Source organism: Mus caroli, chromosome 2 (genome assembly GCF_900094665.2).
Source record: "Mus caroli chromosome 2, CAROLI_EIJ_v1.1, whole genome shotgun sequence".
NCBI classification, from domain to species: Eukaryota; Metazoa; Chordata; class Mammalia; order Rodentia; family Muridae; genus Mus; species Mus caroli.
In genome coordinates, this window is record NC_034571.1 from 103,393,875 (window position 1) to 103,402,094 (window position 8,220).

Consider the following 8,220-nt stretch of genomic DNA (forward strand, 5'->3'; position numbering starts at 1 on the left):
GGGGGGTGAGGGCGCGCAGAAGCAGCGTGGCTCAGTAGCAGTGGCTCCAGCACCTTTCCGCAGTTATTATTTGATAGGATTTGTCATCCAAACTGGGCCGTGCCACTCTTATTCCTGGTACAGAGTCAGTAGACAAACTACTTCAGTACATGACCCAGCACTTTGCTTGCTTTATATCCAGAGTCTAAAAAAAACCACCCCTGCCTATCCTTTAACCAAGGGCTTACTTGTTGTATTTCACAGATAAAGAAACTGAGTTATAAAAAGCAGGTGGCAGGGTCAAAGCTTGAGTGCAGTCTTCAGTCTCTATCCAGCTTTTTCCTCTCAACCCAGCCCAGGCCATCTGGGAGAGGCAGGGACTTTAATGAAATCTGACTGTTGGCCTTGGGTGTTGGACTCCTTCAGTATGTCTGGAAACAAGGAGGAAACTTACTGACTGGAACTTCCTACATCAATACTGAATTGACACAGGAGCTAACTGATAGTGTGTTCCAGTAGCAGAAAGAGGAAATGCATGAGGCAGCTCGATTGTAATTAAGAATGAGTGGAAAACAGGAAAACAAATGGTCTCACAGGCAGGCCAAATATGGTGTTGCTTGGATGAGTTCCTTCCTGCTCTTGGCAAAGTAGTTACCATTCATGCCTCAGAAGGCGCTCAAGATGTCCAGTGCTCCTGGAGGCTCTAACAGTGGGTTCATTGAACAGTTCAACAGACTGTGGACTGTAGTATGCAAAGCACTGGGGTAGAGGGGGGCTAGGAGGAGCAGAAGCAGAAATGAATGTAGTAGGTTCCCTGCTTTGGATTTGCTTCTGGTCTCATGGGAAAGACTGTTCTGGTAAACAACTTCTTGGAACATGAGGCAGAATGAAGTAAGCGCCATAACTGAGGGAAAAAGTAAGATCCCTGAGAGCCAGCGGCCAGAGAACGCTTTCCAACAGGGATAATGGAAGCTTCAGGTGGGGAAGAGATTTATTGCAGGCCTCGAAGGACAGTGGAATTTATCTGGAAGAGAACAGGGGGAAAATTCTGGGCTCAAGGCCTAGAGATCACAGGCTTATTTCATATGTTCTAGTTTATTAGGGGACCATGGTAGGGTGAGCAAGCTGTGATCAGCTGGAGCCAAGAGAGGGCCAGGCACAAAGAAGAACAATGGAGAGGTGGCTTTCATGGGCTTATATTCAGGAACTAGGGAGGAGTTGGCTCTATTCTACTACTCAATTCTCCTTACTGAATTCTTAATGGGAATAGAATTGAATAGAAGCAAATTGGGAAATTAATTAGATCTCTGAGTACCTAGTAACCCTCAGCAGAGGTCTAGGATGAATGCTGACAAGATCAAAGACTAACTTGATTTTAAAATTATACAACAGTGCTCGACTCTTAATCTCTCTGACAAGCTCAGTTCTGTACATAGGCAAAGAATAGCTTGCTCAGGCATGCATATGAAAATATGATATGGATATTCCTCCTGGATTACATTCCTAGCTGTGTGGAGACGTTAAAGGTACAGAAACACAGGTACCTTTAACAAAGTGATCTGACACCAAAGAAAATGTGACATGAACAGTGGTCCAGAAATTTGAGTAATCACAAAGGGTGTTGTGGAAGGGATGGTAGAGGTTTTCATAGCATCTGGAGGGGTTGGAAGCTTCCTGCCTCTATAGACAACAGTGCACAGGAATCCAGAAGCAGATCCAAGAAACACAGCTTATAACAAAGTCTGTAGCTAATAAGGTTAGCAGGGTTTATGAGGCAGAAAATGGTAACTGGTAACAGGGCCAAAAAGTTAGTGGGAAATAAAGATCAGGAAAGATGGGAGAAGGAACTCCAGTTCCAGAGGATTCAACTCCCGTTCTGCTTTCTTAGTGCTCTCTTGAGATCTCATCCTTGGTAAATCTCAGACAATGACACTTGTATGCAGCAGATCTGGTAGTAACCGGAGTGGGAGTTTGGGAGGAGATGTATCTGCAGCTGTTGGAAGTAGAGTGGGAAGAGGATCTTCAGGTTTTCCTGCTCCCAACTCTTATTAGTAGCAAGAGTGCTTTGCCATTTTATGTGCTATTGTTTATTTGACAGGCATGGTAGCACATGATTGTAATCAAGCCTGGACTGCCACAACCAACAGACTAAATAGATTATGCCTTTTAAAGAAGGGGTTTCCCAGAAGTTTGGAATCCCAAGATCCAATTCACAGACCACATGAAGCTTAAGAAGAAAGAAGACTACAGTGTGGATACTTCCATCCTTCTTAGAAGGGGGATCAAAATACCCATTGGAGGAATTACAGAGACAAAGTTTGGGGCAGAAACTGAAGGAAAGGTCATACAGTGACTGTCCCACCTGGGGATCCATCCCATATACAGTTACCAAACCCAGGCACTATTGTGGATGCCAACAAGTGCTTACTGACAGGAGCCTGATATAGCTGTCTCCTGAGAGGCTCTGCCAGTGCCTGGCAAATAGAGAAGTGGATGCTTATAGCTACCCATTGGACAAAGCAGAGTCTCCAATGGAGGAGCTATAGAAAGGACCCAAGGAGCTGAAAGGGTTTGTAGCCCCATAGGAGGAAAAAACAATACGAACCAACCAGTACCCCAGAGCTCTCAGGGACTTAAACTACCAACCAAAGGGTACACATGGAGGGACCCATATCTCCAGTGGCATATGTAGCAGAGGATGACCTTGTGGGACATCAATGAGAGGAGAAACCCTTGGTCTTGTGAAGGCTTGATGCCCCAGTGTAGGGGAATGTCAGGATAGGGAAGCGGGAGTGGGTGGGTTAGTGAGTAGGGGAGGGGGGATGGGAAGAGGGGGGTTTCAGAGGGGAAATAAGGAAAGGGGAAATTTTTGCAATGTAAATAAAGAAAACATCTAATAAAAAAAGAAGGGTTTTGATGATTTGAACTGTTGGAAAACTATTTATTTTTGTGTGTATGTATGTGTGTGTGCTCCAGTGAGTTCACACACATCGAATGTGCGCATTGCCTGTATGGGCAGAAGGGAGTTTTGAAACACCTGTAACTGGAGTGGCAGATGTTTCTGAGCTGCCACCTGGGTGCTGAGGACTGCGCCTGGGTCCTCTGGAAGAGCAGCAAGTGCTCTTAACTACTGAGCCAACTTTCCAGCCCTTTGAAAACTCTTTGTATGGAACAAAAAACATTGAAACCAGCAAACAAGATGTTTAATTTCAAGTCTAGCTATATGAACTTCAATGGTAGTATTTGTGCAATTTTAATGTGATTACTAGTCACAATTTGTTAAATTAGATGTTCTGTATGTATTTTTATACGTATATCTATCTTATAAGATACTGCTGAGTTTCTCACATTAGGCATAGATAGTAGGCTGATTTCACTCAAAATCACTGTACAGCTGAAGATGATTTTGAACCTCTGATTTTCTTGCCTCCGTATCACAAGTGCTGGCATTACAGGAATGGGCATTGGTGTCCAGATTATGTTCTATGGGGATCAAATGCAAGGTTTCCTAAGTGCGAGGAAAGCATGCTATGTTACAGCCTTCACCTCTCAAAATCATGTGGAGAATTATTCTAAACCAATAAAAAAACCTTCTAGAAAACAATGAATTTTCTCTAAGCATTTGATTGGTTTTAGAAGATCTAAAAGAGATGGCCTTAGGTGACCCCTGTGAACAGAATAATAAGCATTCCCTTTTATTAAGCATGTGGTGTGTGCCAGGTGTTATCTTGCTGAATCCTTAAGTGGGGGCATAATTACTCTAATTTTATGGTGGAGGGAACTTAACCTTTAGATTGTTAAACCTTTTATGCAAATGTTTCTGGTTCTACATGCAAGGGTGAACACTGGCAACATTTGATGGTTGGAATAGTCTTAGAATTTTGGAGCTGCAGCTTAGAATTACCTTGAAACTCTTCCCTTCCTGAGATGCCAAGTGGAGAATGAATGGACCACTGCTTATTAGAAAAGTGAGTCTCAGAAGGCTCGGGCAGGTAAGAATAGTTTCAGCACCCCTCTACCCCAGGAATAGAGGACAATTTTGGGCCAGTGCTGGAGGTTGGTCACTCCATGGAGCCCTGGTGTGAATTTCCAGCTCTTCCAGTACCTCTGGCTCCAACATTTATCTGGCAAGAATCTTGTTTTCCTTCCAGCAGAGCTGGGCTGGAGCTTTGTGATAGTGTTTGACTTCAGCAAGTTTCCACATGAGCCTCTGTTCTAGTGTTGGAACAAAGCGATGATGGGGGAGGCCCAGCTTGGAAGGAGTCAGGCAGAGACTGATGATGCCTTGTGTCTTGTTAAACACCATTCCCCTCCGGGTGTGTACTTTTCTCCAACAGTCAAACTCTCAACACAAGTCTGGGCTTCCCTCTCCCCGCTAATGCAAATATTGTCAATAGAGGGAAAGAAAAAAAAAGTTGATAGTCTCGATCTGAGAACCTCTGCTTTTAGGTGGAGGATCGAGAGCCCTTCACTTTGCCAAACATTATTTGTATTTTGTAGAGCAAACACTGGAGTTTAAGTTACATCCCACATTCAATATTTGGCAAAGGTGATTTCTCCCACTTGATATACTTGTTAATTGCTTTGAGATGAAGTGAGAGACACAATCAAAGTATCTTAAGTATTTTAAAGTATCTCACCTCTTTTTTTTTAACTAGTAAAGAGGCAGGTCTATGGAAGTAAGGGGGTTGCTTTGGATTCACATAACTTGCATTGTAGTGATTCAACGGTATTGATTGCAATTCTGTTTTTGTTCACGTTAATATCCAACAAACTGAGCTGTTTGTTTTGGATCAGCTTGCAAATATAACTCAAGAACTGATCCACTACTAACAAATAGCGTCACTAAATATTTGGACACAGTATACTAGTGTCTGTCACAATGAGATGGATGGTGTAAACTCTGCAGTGTCCTGGCTTTGCATCTCAGCTGCACCACCTCTTTACAAAATGGGTATCCTAACGAGACTGTCCAGGGCCTCTGGTTAGTAAATCCTGAATGTATATCAGACAACATTACTGTTACCTGGAGACCCCAAGGAATGTCAGGCTTGGTTCTACGACTAACTAGCTCCTCCTGTCTTGTGCCCCAGTTTACTCATCTGTGAGAAAACGTTCTTACAGTTTTGCCATTCAAAGTAACATGAGGTTATTCAGGTGCTGTGCACGGGAGGTGCTCACTTAACCTTTCATAAAGGGTGAGTATTCATTGAGTGTCAACCGTGCCTGCCAAGTTTATTGTTTTCAAGGAGTTTACAGCATGTGTGGGAGACAGAAAATTAGACAAGCAGTTACAGTAAAAGTTAAATTGTTACGAGAGTTGGGTACAGGGCACTGTGTGAGCACAAAGCTGGGGTGATTCACATGGTGTTTAGAGTGTGAAGGTTAAAAAACACTTCTCAGCAGTGATGATTAAGCTAAAACCCAGAGGATGGGTAAGCATTAACCAGGCAAAAAAGAGGGAGAAAAGTGATCTACGAAGGGAAAATAGAGACGTGAAAGTTCAGAGCCAGATAATAAAGCGGTTCTGCTCTATTTATTCCACTTAGATGTAAATTCTCCTGAAAGGCTTTTTATTTTTGATTTAGCAGTAATGAAACTGTACATCTTCACACTGCATGATGTGTGAGCATTGAAGAAGAAGCAGCTGTGAAAATCGCTCACAGAACGGGAAAACATTGGGGTTGGCTTATGGAGCCTGACTTGTAAGCATGTGGAATTAGCTTGCTTTCCAGTCTCACTTGGGTGATGCTAAATGCCCTCACCTATGCTCTGCACAAAGACTAACGCAGCTTGGATTTTATTCCTAGAATAGGTGTCAACCTATTCTGGTAGTTAGGAAGATGTTCCCTGGTCTGTCTATATATTCAAAGTCAAAACAACAAGATGAAATCATTGCCTGTCCCACAGTGGTTGTCAGGTGAGTTGCAATCTCAGAATTATCCTGATGTCCAAAACAAAATGTGCGCCATCCACTCATGTTGGCACAGACCTGTAATTCTAACACTAGGTAGAGGTTGAGGCAGGAGGATTGCTGTGAGTCTGACGCCAGTATTAGTTACAAAATGAGATTCTGTTTCTGAAAGCAAAACAAAGCAAAGCAAAACAAACAAAATGTGCATCTTGAGTAATGATAAAACACAGCTAAGGGGTGGTTTGTGTGTGTGTGTGTGTTGCAAAGGGAAGGGGTGTGTGAACAAGTCACTGTCCATTGTCAGATCAAACATCTTAAGACTATTTTTCTTTACCTTTATTTAAGGTGTTCATTAAGCTAGAAGCCAGACAGATGAAGGTTAGCTTTTGCCCCTAGGGATAACCTTCCATAGTAAGGATGGAAGAGATTGAATGGGAATTAGATGAAGTTTAGGGGTTCAAGAAAGAGATAGGCTAGAGAGGACTCATACTTTGCAGATAGATTTTTCCATAAAGATTGCAATCCTGGGCAGCTAGCTCTGCCCTGGTTTCTGGGAGAACATGATGCCCCAGGGAGATGATTGAACACAGACAAGCTTTTCACCTTGGATAAATATTTCATATAACCGAAACTCAACTGAATTGTCTTTCTGATGATGATAGCTTTCAACCTTATACAAATGTGCATATCTTCTTACATTGAAGGCTGTTAAATATAATGTTTCTTTAAACTGCAGTCTATGTTAATATTGTCAGACTTAATCAAAAGAACTGGGTAGTGAGGTTATGAATTTCATAAGGTTATTATTTTAAGGAATGGCTTAAAATCTGCACTTGTAGTTTAAAAAGATAAAACTTAGTGTAGATTTCCCACTCTCTGCTTTTCAAAGGATGTTTATCTTTCTGATTCCATTGTCTTCTCATAGCAGCCTGTGCATCATGGCAGCCCTCTTCCCGTGAAGGAAATGCTGAGATGAATGAAGAGTACAAGTACAAGAGATTTATCGAGGGAAATGCCAGCTAAAGATAAAGAGCACACACCACACACACACACACACACACACACACACACACACACACACACACACACACACACAGAGACACTTCATCATTTCTTTGAGAATTTATTATATAAATGATATATATATAATATATAAACGATATATATTATTTCTTTGATAATTTTATCCATGTATTTTGATCATATTCACCTCAAACTTCTCCTCCTAATTGCTCTCAGATCTACTCCCAACTTAGTGTACCTTTTTTTTTTTAATTTAAAATATCCCCTAGACTCTAATTTGTGCTGTTCATGTAATCCTGTGAGTGGGGCCATCATGTACTGAAGAACGGTAAACTGTCAGGGGATACCCCTTTAAAGGTAACTAATTTTCTTCCTCTAGAAGCCATCCATTGTATGTAGCTAAGAGGAAGATATATTAAAAAAAATGTCGGGGGCTGGTGAGATGGCTCAGTGGGTAAGAGCACCCGACTGCTCTTCCGAAGGTCCGAAGTTCAAATCCCAGCAACCACATGGTGGCTCACAACCACCCGTAATGAGATCTGATGCCCTCTTCTGGAGTGTCTGAAGACAGCTATAGTGTACGTACATATAATAAATAAAATCTAAAAAAAAAAAATGTCATCAGCAGAGGGGTGGTGGTGGCGCACACCTTTAATCTAAGCATTTGGAAAACAGAGGCAGGCAAATCTCTCTGAGTTAGCTGCCAGCCTGGTCTATAGAGTGAGTTCCAGGACAGCCATGGCTGCACAGAGAAACAGAGAAACCCTGTCCCAACCCCCCCACACCCCCCAGCGCCAAACTCCCTTCTCCCCCACAAAAAAAAACAAGGAAAACACCCCCAACATTTCTACTGACCAGAGAAAGGCAACTAAAGTCATAATAAAAAAAACTACTTTACATGCTCGCTTCAGCAGCACATATACTAAAATTGGAACGATACAGAGAAGATTAGCATGGCCCCTGCGCAAGGATGACACTCAAATTAATGAAGCATTCCATATATATATTTTTAAATCTACCTCACACCTTTTAGGTTGATCTCTGACTAAAAGATGAGATTTGGGTTGAAGTGATAGCTCAGTCAGAAAGCATGAGGCCCCAAGTTCAATCCTCAGACCCTGCAGAAGAAGCCGGGTGAGATGACTCACAGTTGCAGTTGTGTAATCCCAGCACCTGGGAAATAGTGACCTGGGAAGAGCTGTGGGGCCTGCCAGCTAGCCAGCCCTATCAGTGGGCTTCAGTTGACCTTTGACCTCCACAGGCACGTGTACATGTGTTCACAAACAAAGGGAAGGATCTGGAGA

The 8,220-nt window shown here is 42.5% G+C and overlaps 1 non-coding gene across 1 annotated transcript; it reads left to right on the plus strand.

The window, feature by feature from the left end:
• Window positions 1-7,814: 7,814 nt before the first annotated feature.
• Window positions 7,815-7,921, plus strand: LOC115030573. Its single transcript, XR_003836145.1, has one exon. It is a non-coding gene; the product is annotated as a U6 spliceosomal RNA (small nuclear RNA).
• The last annotated feature ends 299 nt before the right edge of the window (window positions 7,922-8,220 follow it).